At 49.8% G+C, this 17,651-nt stretch overlaps 1 protein-coding gene across 1 annotated transcript in view; it reads left to right on the top strand.

Annotated features, from left to right (window-relative positions):
- Positions 1-17,651, top strand: part of FSTL1 (follistatin like 1) — a 55,863-nt gene that overhangs the window by 17,329 nt on the left and 20,883 nt on the right. The gene's annotated exons all lie outside the window — the stretch shown is intronic.

Genomic DNA, 17,651 nt, shown 5'->3' with positions numbered 1-17,651 from the left:
TTAGGAATTGTAAAAATAGACTGCTTATACATTCAGGCGATGTCATTCCTGGAGCCGAGCCCTGGAGAGGGGAGGGCAGTGTCAGAAGTGCCGGCCTTAGGGTCAGGAGAGCTCTTGGCTTCCTTATACCTGGTTCTAGCTGGTGATGGAGCATGCTCCTACTCTTACAGAGAGCTCAGGGCTAGCGGGGGCATGAGCAGTGGTGATAACTCCTGCAGACCTGGCTTTATCTTTTGCACCTACAGCTCCCTTCCCCCGGGGTGAGCAGTAGCTAGCCAAACCAGCCTTTCCAACAGCAAAGGATGCAGAAGAGAGGCACCGCAGCAATTTCTGTAGAATGAACATATTTCATAAGTTCTTTAGCCCCTTTATTTGTCTGTTTTCTTTCAAGTCTCTTCTAAGCCTTTTGAAGCGAGGGAGACATTTTGTTCTGTTCTTGTCTGCTCTTCCCCTCCTTGGATATACAGCCACGAGTCTGTGATCTTACTGAAAACCAATGATCGTCAGCAGTTCAGTCTAATATACTGGGCTGCGAAGTGTAGTGGCTGAGGCACAAGCATGTATTTCTTTCTGCTGACTTTATTAGAGAAGCAATAAATTCTGGCTGGCCGACAAGGTGGACAGCCAAGGCTGGCAGACAGCTGCGCAAGCTAATGTCTTAAACTGCTGCGGTTGGATCTGCCAGAGGCTGCCTTCTGAAACCCTTAGTCTGCCTCAGTTTTTTGTCTATCGGAGTTCTTTTTTTTTCCCCCTCTGAAAGCGATGGCAAAAATCCACTTGTCTTCACTGGGTGCTGCGGGAGAACCTAGTGTGTCCTGCAGGAGTATCTCCTCTCACCTCCCCAGTGCAGCCCTGGCTGCAAAAGACCCGCTTAACTTCGCAAATGGACTTTGCTAATGGTGCAGCAGAAGCTGGGGCTGTCCTGTGCTTAACTGAAACTGCAAAAATAGTGTGACCTTCTTTTCAGTTACTTGCCACATTCATTAAATGGGAAATTTTCTCTGTCGAATACCAAAATTGTTTATACTGCATTAAGTGAGGGAAATTTGCCAAATATTTTATGCTTGTTTGACTTAAAATATGTCCAAGCTCAGTGTGCTTCCCCTGTCTTTGATTTGATTTTGACATAAAGCATGTAAAACACCAAGTTTCAGCCTGCTACAGATGTCTCTGTGGCGTCTATACAGCTCCACAAACAAGGGGATTTGTAGAGAAATATTAACTCAGCCATTTTTACACCATTGCTAGCAAAGGGAGAACATGGCCACTGCCCTCACTTTGCGGAGCCGAGTGCCCCAGATCAGAGAGGATATTTTTGGGCAATGTTAGGCTGGTGCTGTGGGCTGGGTTTCCAGCAAGGCTGAAGGCTTTTGTTTCCCTTCCGTGCGTTTCCAGCATCTGTGAACATCAGCCCGTTTGGGGGAACATTCAGCCCGTTTGGGGGAACATTCAGCCCGTTTGGGGGAACATTCAGCCCTAGCAGAAGAACCAGAGCAGATGGGATGATTTTCTCTTCAAGAGAGGAGGTTAGAAGGAAGCATGCAGGAGTGGATACAAAAGGTAAATAGGAGAATGTCAGTCTTCTGTAGCATGGTTCCCAGGAGGCTGGGAAGCCAACCTCAGATGATCAGCGGGGTCACCTCCGATTCAAGGAGGAATGGCAGATATGGGAACCCCAGTAGTTGAAAGCATTGGTAGCGTTGTGTTTGCAAGTTGCATCACAGATAGTCCCTCTGATTAGAAAGGCCTAGCAAAAATTCCTGATGTCTGGCTTCTTGCTGTTATATAGGAAAACAGATCCGCACAAAAAAATGTAATTATTAAATGAGCAAGCAAAAAAACCCCGTGGAAATAATCTGTCCTTAAGCCAACTGAGCTGGCTTTGGTAATTGGAGATCTGTTGTCTATGCAGAGATCTTGGCTTCTACTGCCACTATAAACTTTCAGGTTTCTGGGACATTTCCCAAGGTCTGGCACAATCACGTTCGCTGCTCAGGGAGGAATGGCTGCTGTGCAGGTACTGTTTACTTCTGCATGAGCCACTGCCCTGTCATTTACCTTGCTCCACCACCTTTGTTTTGCCTTGGATGCCCCCCATCCCGTGTTCCCGAGCTCCAGGGCATAAATCCGCTGAGCTGCAGCTCCAGCTGCCGTGCAAAGTTCATTTCTGTTGGGAGATACGTGCTGCTTGGGTGGCTGCTCCTTGTGTGATCGGGGCAAATGGCACTTGGAGGCAGTGCCTTGTGTTGGTGAGACCCGGCTGCCCAGAAGGACCCTGTCCCTTCTAGGAGTGAGTACTGGGGAGGGGGGGTTGGACTGTTCTGCTGTGGGGGAGAGAGAGACCTGGGACCTGTAGCGCTGAGCTCTGGCAGCAGTTGGTTTGGCATTCCTCAATGTTGTTTGCCTCTGTGGTGCAGAGCGTTTGTAATTATATTTTTGCTGTCTGCTGCATCATCTATCTCAGCCCATTAGAGCATTTGCTGGTTAATTACTTAAGCTGCCGTCAAACTTCTGTAAGGTAGGCTGTTACTACATCTCTCTCGCCGCAGACAAAAACAAGCAAATGAAGCCATCACCTCAGGTGGTCTTCATGCTCTGTCTAGAGATGTGGCGGCAACCGTTGACTCCATACCGCTAAGAGCACAGGGCTATGCTTCTCTTTTGAGCAAATAGAAAGAAAAAAACAGTCGAAGGTCAGAGATGAAGTGCGAGCTGCCCGTGTGCTTGGCTCTTAGATCCACAGCACTTGCTTACCAAGTGACCGAGAAGGATAGTGGTTTCATCATGGAGCAGCAGTAGCTCAGACACCTTCAGAGGCAAAAGATTTGTAGTACCTGCACATTCAGACTGGTGCTGGTACTCATTCAGGCTCTGAGCTGGATCCCACCACGCGGCTGGCTTGGTGAGGGAACATAAAACACACACTGGGACCTGCTGCCACAGGATCCAGGTCCCACATTGGCCTCTAGCTCCAGGGGATGTTCATGTCCTACCTGACCTGCCCTCTTCTCTCTAGTCTCAGTCATGTCCTGAGCCTGCCACTTCTATGCAAAACATCTGCTGATTCAGTTCTCCACCCTTGTACTCTTTGTCCTAAATTACTGTTTTCTTCTGGCATCAGCCCTCCTGGCTGTAATGACTGATGACCTGCAAGGGAGATGTAGTCCCCTGCCTTTCATTTCATTGCTCCATGCTGTAGTCCAAGCAGCAGCTGCCTGTGAAATCCTGCAATCCCAGAAGAGAGCTTCTTTGGTTATCATGTTCAGTTAGTGTTTGGGCAACGTAATCAGGATCTGTCAGCTGTAAGGGGAAGCATTTTTCTTAACTTCTGAAGTTTCAGAAGTAATCAGCTGCTAGAAAGGTCACTGACTGTGTGTAAACTGGTGATTTCCACAAACACACACACGTTTGCTACAGTCTGACAGATGTGGATAGTTCCCCACAAGCAAGAGGCACCAGGGTGACTCTCCCACCAAATTCAGGCTGAGGCACTGAAGACTATTCTAAGCACGACAACTTTACCAATTCCTCGAACACGGACAAAACAACTTAATCTTGTTCTGAGAAACCACTGACCTTTTTCTGTTTACACTTTAAAAAGGAAAAGTCAGCCTGAGGCAAACACCTGGCATGGAAAATTTCAACCTGAGCAGTTCAGTGCCGGCAAAGTTCTCAGCAACAGAAAAGATGGTTTCATAAGGGGAAGTATGAGGCTGCTTTTAAGCATTGGGGTGCTACCCGTTCCACCCATGACATGGGGTGACACCTTGACTTCTGTGAATCAGCTGGCTTGACTGCTCTCCATCCCTCTGAAGACCTTCAGAAGAGGTCAGGCCGTGAAGTACAAACCCAAGCAAAGCTGGAGGTGGATCAGAGCTGCTGTTTCAGATACAGAGCTCGGCGTGCCTTGGTCTTTTCCAGCTACAGCAGAGATGTCCTGCAAATACCAGATGCGTGGAAAATAATGCCTTTATCTTGGCCGTTACTAGATTTCCCATCGTGGTGCTTGACTCCTCGCAGGTTGTGGCTGCGGTTTTGCCATGGCTTTGGCAATGTCTGCATTAATAAATCAAACATACACAGGGTTGTTTGCTGACTGTGAGGCCAAGTGAGACAGAATGGCCCACATCTATGCTTTTAAACTGTCTTATCTCCTGATTAGGGTGGCTGCGTGTGAATTACTTCTTGGTTACCAGGGTCTGTGCTAACCCCTAAACCGTGTCTGAGAACTTGCAGACCACACCAGTGGCCCTGGTCCTGCTTCGACAGCACAGACATTTGAGCTCGGGTGCCAGGGATTTTCCTGCTAGTGTCTGGCCCTCTTGAATTTCCCAGGGTAAGTGCAGGCTCTGAGCCTTGGGACTCTATGCCCATCCCAGAACCACCCAGTTTTCCCTTTCTGCGTGGTGTTCAGGAGGGGGTTGCTCTCAGTCAGCTGTGTTTGTGGCTTCTCCTGCTGCCTGGGGGTATTCCTGTCAATGGCTGAACTTCAAGCAGCTTTGCTGGGATTAGCCTAGATGTGGAGGATTACTGAAATATCTGTGATATCTGTTATGAATTCACTCCATTTAGTACTCTAAACTCTTTCTCCTTACTCCTGGATTAGTAGTCTTAGCTATTGCTAATGAGTTTGTTAGAAACACCAGTATGGAGATGAGCTGACGCTGATGGATTGACATAGTTTGCATGCCACGGAGGAGTCTTCAGATGGTTACGATTTCTAGTTATGGGTGACACAACTGCAAGTAGCGTAGAGGCAAAAGCTTGCGTAACTCATGTTATCTGGCATACGGGTTGTGTCACTGCTACAAAATCTCTTTATTTCTGAGCAGCAGAGATCTATGCAGTAAAATACATCTCCCGTGAAAGCTGCTCTTGTCCTCCTATCTCTCCATGTAAAATTCCTTCACCAACAGCTTCAAGGACAATGCTGCATTGCTCAGATGTTTAATACTGTAGAATTTGTCTTGGGAAATAATATAATTGTATTTTTTTTTAACAAAGCCATTATACTGTCAAAAGCTTAACTTTCTTTTGCATTAGCTGACAGCCAGCAGGGATTGCTGGGAAAAGAAAGTGCTTAGCTTAACCTGAATTTTTTACTAGCAAGAAAAATGGAATGAAAACAAAATGAATTTATAATGAAATGGATTTATTTCTGGGCTTTCCTATTGTGCTGTTGTTTGCTTTCTTTGAGGGCATTTAGAGCTGATTAGCAGCCCTGGAGACAGAAGTCCATTATTTACCCAAAGAGCAACCAAGAGTGGGAAGACAACAATGCAGCCTCCCTTTCTCTCTACTCCATCCTCTGCATCCCTCCTGCATTCCCAAAACAAGCCTTAAGTTTGTCCTGAAGGGATCGTTCTTCATCAGGGAGAGGACAACTAAGTCTGTGTGGTCTGCTGCCTTCTGTTGGAGATGCCAGCGGAGGCAGAGGATTTGCTGGAGGCCTCCAGCTCCTCAGGGTCAGGTCCCTGTGCTGGGAAGGAGCGCGGGACACCTTCCCAGTCTGCCGGAGGCAAAGGGCTGGTGTGGGTGTCTGAACCCATCTGCACTTAACCAGCCTTCTGGGAAACGGGGTCACAAGGGCTGATTGAGGAACGAGGAGGAGGAGGAACGTGTGGTCCCACTGAAGAGATTTTGCAAAACACTGCACAAAAATAATTGTTTCTTTCCATGGGAGTTAAAGCTAGGGGAACAAAGTGGGAGAGCCAGATGTGAGCTGCTCTGTGGCAGCATCCCTACCCTCCTGCTCCTCCCTCTCTCCCAGGAATTGTTCCTGAGCCCCCCCACACGCTCCACCTGTGGGGACGCGGGCGCTTAGATACATGAAGAGATCCCAAGCCTCCATGGCAATTGTTGCCTGTAGCATGGTGGTTTTAATTGCAGGATACGTAGCCCTGGTTTATAGGAGAGGGTTTACAATGTGGGGAAAATGCTGCTTTTTGTCTTTCAGCTGCCCATTGAGATAACAGCATGGCTAATAATGGATATCAGCTCCAAAACAGTAGGGGACTTAGTTCTGGAGGGGGCTGCTCCCTCTCTGAAATACAATAAAGCTGCCTCACGTTAGGAGCTGTTGTTCTGTTTGTTCCTAGGCTAATGCAATCAAGAGCAAAGTCCTTCTACTTTCTGTCTCCATCTCTAATCTTGCATGTCACGTCTTGTTGTACAGAGGATTCTTTTTCCCTGGAAGGAACAGGAATTTGGCGGTCATGACTTATTGTCCTGATTATAATCTTGGCTAAGCTTGCACTGTAGCAAAAATATTAAATTCAGTTTTGAAACTTTTCTTTGCTCTCTTCTGGCCGTAAAATGGTGCTAAAGTGCATATTTTCACCCCTGCTTTGGTCTGTCCCCCAGATTTCCACTGTAATTGAAGATTTTTGGATCCCATGCTTCTTTAAAAGTGTTGTTGATAACACTCAAAACAGAGATTACTTTTATAAAAGAGCATTATTTATTAAGACAGACATCTGTTATTGCTATCTATTTTGCTCCCTTATGCTGGGCAGGACAAGGGAATGAAATGCCAGGGAAGGAAATGTGCTGTTTAAGTTAAAGTATAGAATTCATATGCTTTAAGTTAAGTTAAAGCATAGAATTTATTCATACGCCAGTATGAATAAATAGGTATGAATTGGCCATGAATACAGTCAGTCTTGACATTAGGGGAAGGCTCATAACTGTAAGAGGGTTTTGAGACCGGGCTTTCAATGGGTGTGGGACAGGCAAAAAATAACATCCTTTAATCAGTATCATGTAAATGGAGTTGTACGCAGAGGAGGCACTGGCAGCATGGAGATGGACTTGGTGACTCAAGAGGTGCCTCCCAGCCCTGTGTGCTTCCTACATGTGTGTGATCCCATGGGAGCTTGGGGACTCAAAGGCCAGTGTTGGTGATGGAGAGTGTTGCTGAAGGGCAGTAGGACCAGTGTGTTGGGAAAGAGGACAAGGAGAGTCATCTGGACAGGCAGGGAGTGGGGAGCTGGAGCTCGGCGGCAAGGCAGGACACGATCAGACCTGTCTCTGTGGCTTGTGTTTCACCAGCCAGTCCTGCCACTTGGGTCTTGGGAAGATCTTTTCTCAGTCTCCGGAGAGACTCCTGAACAACAAACAATATTAAAGCTTTTATTTCTGACCTCTTTGAGAGAATGCAGGCATGATGTCCAAGTGATTGCTGTTAAAAAAGGAGGGAGGTCCAGTTTAAGTTTCCTTTTGACCAAAAGAGCCCAAACCCAAAGCATTAGAAAGGATTCAAAGACCATGACTGCCCAAACACCTTGAGAAAACTGAACGCTCCACCAGTACAAAGTTACAGGAGTAGAAATCAATCGGGGCAGGGGGGAAAGCAGTCTTCAGTTTGACAACACAGAGCAATAAGAGCTGCCAGCAGCTGGAGGAAGTTCAGCGCTAACAAACAGAAGGTCTGGCACTCAAGAGAGAAATTAAACAGCCAGTGGACAGCAGGAAAGGTTGTGTAGCAGAGACACCCCAGAAGACTGAGTTTATTACCAGGAGCATCTTTGCTGGAAACACTATGCCGCAGCGGTGGTGTGAAGGGAACGCAACAAATTTCCCCTCTGGGCTGTTGCCTTCGCTCCTGCTTGGGGCTCCCTCGTCCAAGACAAGGCTTGGGTGGGAAGGATGGTGCCAAGGGGACCTGAGGCTCAGCAGCGCTGGGATGCAGGGACAGAGCTGTGCCCGCCACAGCTCCAACAGCAGCCATGAGTTGTGTTGGTGATCAGGGGGGTGGCACAAAGCCACCTTTTCTTGCACTGCGATTTCTATGAGGTGGTGTGGAAGGAGGCTGTTTGACTGCCTGGGTGGCGTGAAACAAAAATGAGAATTGTCTTGGGGAGGTATGGGGAAAAAGGACCCGTCTAAAGAGCACACCCAAAAAGAGCCACTTCTTTACTCCGTCTTCCTTTACTGACTATAATCTGTCTTGTGTGCATATGGCAGTGGTGTAGTTTATACACTCGTAGAGAAAGCGCATGCAATTAATTCAGCCCACGTCTGAATCATGACAATGGTGGGAAATAGGGGAGCACTTGCCTCAAACCGTATGATACACACAAACTACAAGGACATTGCTTCTCAGAGTATTCACAGCAGGAACAGGCCAGCCCCAGGAACAGGAGCTCCCTTGCGCAAAGAAACAGGCACAGTGGCCAGCTAAGGGAGTCCCACGGTTTTCTAAGCGTACCCCGAGTCCGTTGGCATGCCTCTGGTTTGCTGGCATGAAGCAACGAGGGCATCAAGATCCTCCCAAGATGGGGAGTCTCACCTCTCATTTCAGTGAGGCTGAGATTTTTCCCTTTGGATCTAGCTGGTTTGGTTGTTTCTCTTCCACGCTCTCTGGTGGTTGGTTTTTGGTTTTGGGTTGGTTTTTTTTTTAACAGGAAAGTGTTTATAATTCCTTGTCTTGGTGTGTGAGGGAGTGAGGGCTGCAGCTGCCAGCCAGGCTCTGAGCTTATCTCTGCCAGCAGCCCATGTCGCAGGCCGGTGTGATCCTCGAGAGCCGCCTTCAGCTCTCCTGAGCTGTGCCAGCTTCACCCTGCCGGAGGGAAGGGGTGGATTTGGAGGGGTGCAGGGAGGCCCCTTCTCTTGCTGGTTGTGAGGTTTAGGGCTGAGGTGCTGCACCGGTGCCAGAATTTAAGTGAGAACTGCTGGTGGGGACAGTATGTTGGGCTGAAATCCCGCCAGACCACTGGCAGACTCTCTCTTTAACACCGCGATGGGGCTGAGCTGCACACCGAGACCGCAAGCGAGCTTCCTTCAGTCTTTGGGGTTGGGAATTTGGTTTGGCTTGTGTCGGAGCTGGGCAGGGGAATTGGGGTGCATACAGATGTCTGCATTGCAGCCCCCCAAGCTCCTGCTGGCCGCTCCGGTGTTGCACAAATCCTGAAGTTTCTGCCTAAGACGTCAAGTACTCTTTGGGTTTCCTCCCCGCAGCACACGGTTTCCCAGCGTATTCCATGTGCTTGGTCTGTGACGTTTTCTGGGAGCCGTGGGGACAAAAGAGATGAAAACCACATGTTGTTACTAAGCAGTTTTGCGTCCCGATAGCATCATGCCCTCTACATTTTGCACCGTGTCTCCTTAAGGCCGTCGTAGCCCTTAGGGGAAGCAGGGGAGCTGCTGGGATGGTTGGGGGCCCTGGGGGGTCACTTGCTGGCCCCAAAGCAGAGGGTTTTGTTCTGGGACCTTGCAGTATACCTGGCAAGCACGGGTTTGCCAGCCGGCAGAGTGGCAGCCCTCTCTCCAGGCTGGGAGGCAGCTCCTCTTCCCTGGCAGTGCGCCTGCAGCTGCTTCGAGGAAAGCCTGCGAGCCAGGAATGCGTAAGGATGCCGGCGTCTGTGCGCGCTCATGGCCTTTCATCTCTGAAACGCGGCCCGGCCAGGCCACAGGGCAGAAAGCAAAACATCCTGGGAAGAGCTCAAGAAGTATTAGAGAATAGTTCGTGCTTTTGGAGGTGATTCAAGCAGTGATCCCTCTTCTAGGAATGCGGGCTGCGGGAGGCGTGGAGAGCCTCCGGGTCACTAGCAGGGCTCGGAGCCCTCTCCTTCTAGCCCAGGGCAGTACTGAAGTTCATAGCAAGTTCCTAACACCTCGTTGTTGTCTCCAGAGCAGCGAGAAAAGAGACACGGGCAAGCGCTTGGGTCATCGTCATTGTATCTGGCTGGCGCTGGTTGCCTGCCCTTATTGGTTTGGGGCCAGATAGGCTACTGAAGTTCAAAAGCCCTGTTTTTAAGTGACTGCAGTGATGCGCTCAGGTCCTTTACATCTCTGCAAGTTGCATCACCTCTGGGTGCATGTATAGGCAACGACAGCAAGTCTCTTGAAATCGCCCATCAGGGAACGAGAGCTGGGAAGAGGACCCAGGCACCCGCTCCGCAGCCGCAGGCAGTGCCGTGTTGTCTCTGCATAAGTCCTGGGCACTCTCTGCTTCTCTCTGTGTGGGTATCAGCCTGCCATTTGAGCTTCTGCGTGCAAACCTCCTGACGCCCATTAGCTTGCCAGCTGGGTTTGGCTGGTGCCAGCCCAGGGAATTCTACTCTCCTCTGCTGAGAACTGCCAGCGCTCCCTGCGTGTCTCAGCCAGGAGGCAAGCGTAGGATGCTCGGGGTCTGAGGGATGGGAAGCGATGGGACGGGACTGAGTGCTTGAGAGGGGACCAGAGAAGAGCAGGGATGGAGAAAGGTGTTTGCAGCCCTGGTGTGATGTGGACTGGCAGCTGCCTTGTTAAATAAGTGCTGTTTGCTTTGCTGGAGTGACTCAGAGGAGAAGATACTTTCCCTGAAGCAACATCTATCTGGGTTATCATAACCACCAAATGGAACTGTAGCCTTATTTTTCTGTTTGTTTGTTTTTTAAAGTCAAGCCATGGGAGTCAGCATCAACAGTCTTCCCAACTAGACAGGAAAAAATTCCATGATTGCAGAGAGGGGGAGAGAGATGTCTGCAACAGTTCTTTGTTATTTCCAGACACAGTCATGAAGAGCCAGATGGAAGGAGATGAAAGAATGAGAAGAATAGGTTGCTTTAGACACCAAATAACGATGTTTTAGGAATAAAGCCATGGGAATAATTTTATTTTTTTTCTAATTCCCTAGTGGAATCGGAGAGTCAAACCAAAAATTTCATTTCAGGTCAGCTGAAATTCATTTGTTATTCTTAATAGAAAAAAAGGACTGACCAAAGAAAAAGTTGCTAAGCTTATCAAAACACATTTTTATTTTGTTCTCTTTGACCTTTAAGTTTACATACAACACTTTGTGAAATATATTTCAAAATAAAAAAAGGAAAATAGTTCACTTCATTTTAGAAATAATTTTGGAATCAAAGCTGTTCCCTGAACTAGGCACAAATTTCCAAATAGTTTTGGTCAACCTCAAATTGCGTTTTCTAGTGAATTAGCTTTCTGTCTGAAAAATGTTACCCAGCCTTATTTAGGAATTATAGGAAATCAATAATCACTTCTCTTGTTTCTTAATCACAGAGTTGTCTGGGCTGTAAATGCTGGTGAGTCTGTGCGGTCAGCCTGGCACAGAGGCCATGGGGTGATAAGGGGAGCTCTGCTCTGGGAGAAGTGCGGGTGATCGAGTCTGCTTCCCTGAGACTACACGCGTGGGTATGAGGTGTGCCACTTCTAATGAGCACAGCAGAGGTTATTCACTACTCAGTTACGTTTACCCTTCATTTTATATACTGCTCCGCTGCTGTGAGAGGGAACATAGTTGTAACAGGTGTATCGTGAGAGCAACAAATTGTAAGCTAACAGGTTGGGGGGGGGATGTGTCGAGGAAATACCATCCTCACTGATAGCCCGCACAGCATAGTTTATCTCCTGTTCCCCTTCTGTTTAAGCTGGGTTAAATCAGGAATGAGATGGGGGACCTGCAAGGACACACAGATGTAAGCACAATCAGTTTGCCTAAGAAAAAGCCTTGGTGTTTGGCCAAGCATCTTGAGCGAGAGCAGGTTCAGCACGAGCTGCAGGGAGCAGTGCAGGGGCAAAGGGACTGCGGGTGGCTGGGGCACTGCTAGCGCGGGGCGATACCTATCCTTGGGGCATCCATGGGAAGGCTGGAAACCCTCGGAATTTTTCTTATTTCCTCCCAGCTGTGGCAGTTACCATAGTGACTGGATTTTACAGCATATTTCATAGTGATGCAACCAATTTTCTCATGGCCTTCTCGCCTTATCAGAGCTTCCTCTTGGCCGTCTCAGTAAGGAGGTCAGCCATTAAGCCCAAGTCACAGAGACTTACGGCGCTTTCCCTATCGCAGGGGAAGCCTCTTCAGGATAGGTGTGAAACAGTGTTAGCTCCACACAGGGACGGTTTCAGGTGCTGGTGCCTGGGCTGGAGGCTTTCTGGGGGATAACAGGGGCAGCAGGAGTTGAAAAGAAGTAGCTGGTCATAACTCAGGGGTCACAGTTCCCCTTGTGCTGGGTCCTGGATGGCCCAACACTGCTACTCTCTGGTCCCAGTGTGGGGCTGTGGGGTGACTGCCCTTGCCATTTAATTGCATTTGCTTGTTGCTGGTGTGATGTTTCTGAGAGCAGAGAAAAACACATGCACATCTCTCCGTGTAGTTTGTATGCTTGTGCAGCTCTCCCCATGTTCCTCTTGCAGCAAGGATTTTCACTTAGTTTTTACAGCAGTGTTTTTCCTCTCCTCTTTCCAATACAAATGAGTAGGCGCACACACCCTTCTGCCAGTTGTTAGGTCTTCAGGAGTAAAAGCTGAGGTTACGAGAACCTAGAAAGCTTTCTTTGCATCTGCCCATCTCCTGAAATCCTAGTTTGCATTTTGAAGGTTGTAGTATGACAGAGCTTTGGCAGACTTGCCTTCAGCTCCCTCTGGCTACAGGGACACTGTTTAACCTATGATGGAGCTGTGCCTTTTTGGCAGATGTACCATTGATAAGCAGACTCCAGGTTAGTTCCCCAGACTTCCCAAACTTCTCCCCCTTGCAGGTTTGTTTTACCTCGCTTCTTGTTTCAGATTTTCCCATTAGTCTGATAACGATTCCTGACTATTTGGTTTCAGAAAGGGGATGCTCTGTCAATACCATGGGCCAAGAAAAGTTGTCGAGACAAAATAATGCCCAATAATGGGGTTTATTCTGACCCTTCCTCACTGTTCCCACTGTGTAAAGGGGATCTCATGACTTTTCATGTAGTAAAGAAGCTTCAAAGGAGAGGAATGACTGTGACAGCACTGTCCCCTGGGGATTCGCTCTTGCAGAGCCATCTCCGGCAGAGCCATTGGGTGGAGCAGCCCTGAAGCTGCTCTGCATTAACAAGGAGCCAAGCAAGTCCTTGACCAAGGCTAGAAGATGGGAAGTGCAAAACCGGCTTATGTCCAATTCTGTTCTCACTCTCCCTCCCACACTGAGGCTGACTCAGTGCTTCCCTCCAATCACATAGTGATTTCCATTGCTTTTCTGCGATGTGCTGCGGTAGAAGGCGGGTAGAGAAGGACCAACGCGCAGAGCTGGGAAGAGGGATCATCAAATCCATTGCATTAGTGATGGGAACAAAACTACTGAGGTCTCTTGCGCAAGAAGCCAGAGGCTGCTGGTAAACCTCAGCATTTCCTGCATTCTATGTTCCTCTTGTGTATCCAGTTACTGGAAGAGGTGAGGAGATGCCATAGGGTTGTAAATCCTAACTTGCCTCCAACTGCTTAGCTCGCTCTTCCCTTCGCTCCTTTGGAGCCAGGTGATGGCTGAGAAATGTGCCAGATTTGGATCCCATTCAGAAATAAATCATCCCAGCTGGCTGGAAAAAGAGGCAACAAAACTTACTGGGAGGACCAGTAAAATCTGCAGGACTTGTGAGTGTTGGAAATTAGGGGGACAAAGGATGGAAAAAGAGGAACTGGCATGACGCAGAAAGAGTGTGGGTCACCACAGATTTAGGGGTTGAAAGGGAACTTTTGAGACTGTATATGGCACAAACCACCTCAGATTGGTTAATGGGGGGGGGGGCTGCTGAGCAAGTGCACCCCAAAATGGGGCAGATGATCTGAGGGCTCTGGTGCTGGGCTCTGTGGACTTGGACTTCTTGCGTCCTGCAAGGGAAGGAGCATGCCTTTGGGAAAATGCCAGTTGGCAGAGAAACCTTCCTTTTACCGCTGAGCCTGGGTGTGCTTGGAGAAGGAGAGAGGTCATGTTGTCTGTGTTTAATTGCTAGGAGGAGTCTGTGCTCCACAGCTTTGCTCCGGTCTGGAGGCCAGGGACAGTGCTCCACCTCTGCCTGCCTGCCCTGAGAAGGAACTCCTCCTCATCCTCCTCCTCATCCTCCTCCTTCACACCCTCCTGTTGGCAAGGGCTTCCTCTGACCATTCCTAAGGTGCCGTGACTTGTCTCATGTGCTACCTGCGTACAGGACAGTCCCCTCCTCTTGAAAGTCAGGAGTCAATGCTGGTATTGTTTTTATTATTTTTTTTTAAATTATATTTATTTTAAACAAAGCAGGATGGAGAATTGTGGTTCCCAGAAGCCCAGCCATGGCAAAACAGAGCCTGGCCCAGGGCACTCAGTCTGGGAAGGAGAGTCATGCCCCAATGAGGAGTATGACTTGTGTATCAGACTGTGAAGTGGTCCTGGCTCCGGACCAGGGAGCAAAGGGAACTGAGCTGCTGTCTTCTGGTAGTTCTTGAGCAAATCCCCTCCCTTGGGCCTTTCTTTTTCAGTCTGTCACATGAGGAGTATGATACCAATCTCATCCCACAAATCCTGTGGGACTAACTTCATATAGGACCTTTCATGTGCACCAAGATCCCTCCCTGTGCGCAAGGGTTATTTTCTTATCCAAACACGAAGTGATTAACTGGATTCCTCCCCCTGAGAACTGTGGTGCAGCAGCAGCAGCACCTCCTCTCCTCCCGTGGGACTGACTCTGCCCTGCTCACAGCTGAAGCCTCTCCAGCTGGCTTGGTGTGCACAAATCAGTCTCTGATCTCCTGCCTCCGTGCCTCGCCGGCAGCCAGTGCTAGCAAGAAAGTTCCTGGTGGCTGCAGAGGAGCTGGCAGTTTCACCGCGTGATGCGGCAGGAGGGGATCCAGCCCCTTCTTCCAGAAGCGCTGCAGGGATGGGCGGAGGGAAGAGTGTTAAGAGAGAGTGCAGTCTGGAGCCATTACGTTTTTGAGGCTGTGAGTCCGAGGGGGGTTTTAGGGTGAGCGGCAGAGCAAGGCTGCAGCGGGGAGACCGCTGCCAGACGCAAGCTCCCTTCCTTCTAGCAGCCATTTTCCAGACTTGTTTGCAGTAGAGATTTCCTCTTCCCCAGACTCTCATGTCATTGTTCCCCTTATGGGGCCTCACCGGTCATTGCCTTGTGGTGGAAAATATGAAGTTGTGGGGGCCAGAGCACAGACATTCCTTCAAGCTTAAAAGGGAAAACAGAGTCCTCACGCAGTGGAGTCCCCGAGAGAGGTGTGCCTGGCTCCATAACTGTTAGCAGCATCACGCTGTAAGAGAAATCAGCTGTTGGCAGCTGCCTTTCTCCTCTCGATTAGGTTGTGGGGAGAAAAGCCTCCTTCCTCCCAATTCCTGCTTCCCTTTCCTTGCAGGCACCAGCTTCTGCCTGCTCGCTGTGGGTCACGAGAAAGCCACGGCTGGTGTGTTGGGCTGCAGTCCCTGTCGGGGTGCCAGGCCATATACCCACTGGGGTCAGTGGGGAGGTAGAGCTCTCTGTATCCACCCCGCCAGTCTCTGCAAGCCACAGCAGTCTTTTTTGTGGCAGTAGTAGCATCAGACGCCTTCATCTCCCTGACAGAGCCACGGACAAATACCCACAACCAGGCTGCCATGGGCAATGTTGTTTTTCTATGGCCTCATGCAGACGTTGCCGACCTGATGGGCTCCTCTCGTCACAGGGGTCAGTTACAGCCTCACCACTCTCCCGCTCAACGCTCTGGTATGATGGACACGGCTGGTTCATGGATCACGGACTGAGCAGCCAGCAAGGCAGGAATGGTTACCCACAAATGCGTGAGGTATGGGGTTTGCAGAGAGGGAGCCTCCTGTGACCTCCCAGAGGTGCAGGTCCCTTCCTTTCTTGCCTGCTTGTCTCTGCATCCAGGTTTTCCGGGAACACGCCCTGATTCCCAGCATGGGCAGAGACGTATAGTCTGGCTTGTTTCCCATTAGCAAAAGTCAGCTGCCATTAAATATTCATCTATTAAGTATTCAAAAGCCTTTAAGGGGTTGCATTTTGTTGTGGGATGTATTTAGTGAGCCAGTCCTGGATGTTGGCTGAGAATAGGAAGAGATACAGGGAAAGATTTGGGAAGGGGGGTGGTGACTGGAGACTGGATTGGGGCATGTGCTCTTCTGTAGCCGGCATCCCGCAGGGAGCGTGGCAGCTCCCAGCGCTGTGTCCGGAGGGCTGTTCGCAGCCCTGGATTGCAGCTGGCTGAAATACTTCAGTAGTGGTAGCTCCAAGGGATGGATGAAAGCAGAAAAGAGATGGGGTCTGTCCTCCAACGCAAGGAAAACATTGGGGAGGGAGGACGAGGGTCAGTGTGGGGGAGGCTGAAGGGGGGCTGGAGTCACGGCGGGGGGACTGGGGTGAGGACCTGCCCCAGGGCTGTGAGCAGTAGTGGTGCTGAGTCTGCTGAGACAAGAGGCTGAGCCAGAGGGGTGTTTCATGGGGCTCTGCAAAGGAATTGCAGCCTGGTTCCCTAAGGAAGCAAAGCTATGTCAGCAGGCTGTCTGTGCCCGCCTGTCTCTCGCCTCCAGTGAGTCTTGAATCTATCAGCCTGTTTCCGCCACAGCTGATAAAGCGGTGGAGGCCTCCGAGATAATGGGATCCAGCTGGTTTTTTGACTCTAGGTGACTGGCTTAATGAGAGGGGCCTGCAAAGACATCCCCCCCCCCCCCCCCCCCCCAGGAAGGAGTCCATACGCTGCCCTGTAACTAACTGACAGACAGGCCGTGCAGAGAGCTGTTGGAAACTGGGCTTCATTAGTTCTGCTGCTCGCAGGACGGCTTTAGGATTTGGAGGAGGAGGAATCTTGAAGTTTTAATGGTGTATCCAGTGTAGACCTCATGCTGACACCCTTCAAATAGGATATTGTTAACGCTGTCAAATGTGTCTGGTCGCAGTGCCTTGGGGAATCCAGCACCGGTCCAGACTTTGCCTCACAAACGTATTTTCTTTGCCTTTTTAACTAACTAGCTTGGGGACAGCCTGTTTTCGGGCCTTCTGAGCTGCCAGTCAACACCTTTGCTGGTCTGAGGCACAGGACATGTACCATGTGCCTCCCAGAGGCAAGGGCAGAGGATGCTCCTGGGGGGGAATGGCTCCAGAGCGTGCCACTTTGGGACTGGGTAACACCAGACCTGAGGAAGGGTGCAGCTGGGTCCTGGTGCGACCCTGCACCAGGGGGTACAGCAAGCTCTGATGGCAGGTTTCCTTCCAGAGTAGAGGATAAGGATCATTCCACAGCCCACTGTGCCCTCCTAATAGCGGCGATGTCCTGGGAGGTAGGTTTTTATCAGAGCGCCGAACTGGGAATCAGATGTGGTCCAATCCCCACACACTGGGCTTATCTCCGTCTTATCTTTGACAACTGAAAATCAAACCTTCCAAGTCAGACTTAGGGGTAATTTGCGTGGGGTTTCTTCCAGAGTCTGCAGATGTCCTGAGGCAATAGCCCTAGGGAAGAGAAATTGCAATGTTTGCCTTACCTATCTATTTATGGCAAACCCATCGTCGGGCGTGCCTACTCGTTTCACGCTAATCTGCTCAGTTTACGCTGCTGCCAAATTTCCGCCCCGTCGCACCAGCATGTTAGAGGATCCAGGGAGCTGCCACAGGAATTGGGTCAGGTTTGCGGGGAGGGACGAGCGCTTTGCTTGTTAGTCACAAACAAGAACAATGGGACAAGTGTGCTGCCAGAGCCGGTGGCACAAATGGCGGGAGGTGACAGGCTGCCTGCCCATGCGTGCCCTCCAGCAAAATGTGCGTGCTGCCGAAAGAGCCGTTTTGCCTGGAAGCACGCTTGGGTAATGGGATGAAATGCACAAGCCAAATGCTTTCTCAGTGCCATTGCTGTACAGGAGTTGCTGAGTTTTCCTGATCCCCCCCACCCCGAGCTGCTCTGTTGCCCAGCCCTCTCTTTGGATATCACAG

Source organism: Harpia harpyja, chromosome 8 (genome assembly GCF_026419915.1).
Source record: "Harpia harpyja isolate bHarHar1 chromosome 8, bHarHar1 primary haplotype, whole genome shotgun sequence".
In the NCBI taxonomy this organism is placed as follows: domain Eukaryota; kingdom Metazoa; phylum Chordata; class Aves; order Accipitriformes; family Accipitridae; genus Harpia; species Harpia harpyja.
Note: the sequence above shows the minus strand (reverse complement) of the source record. Positions and strands in the feature narration are given on the sequence as shown.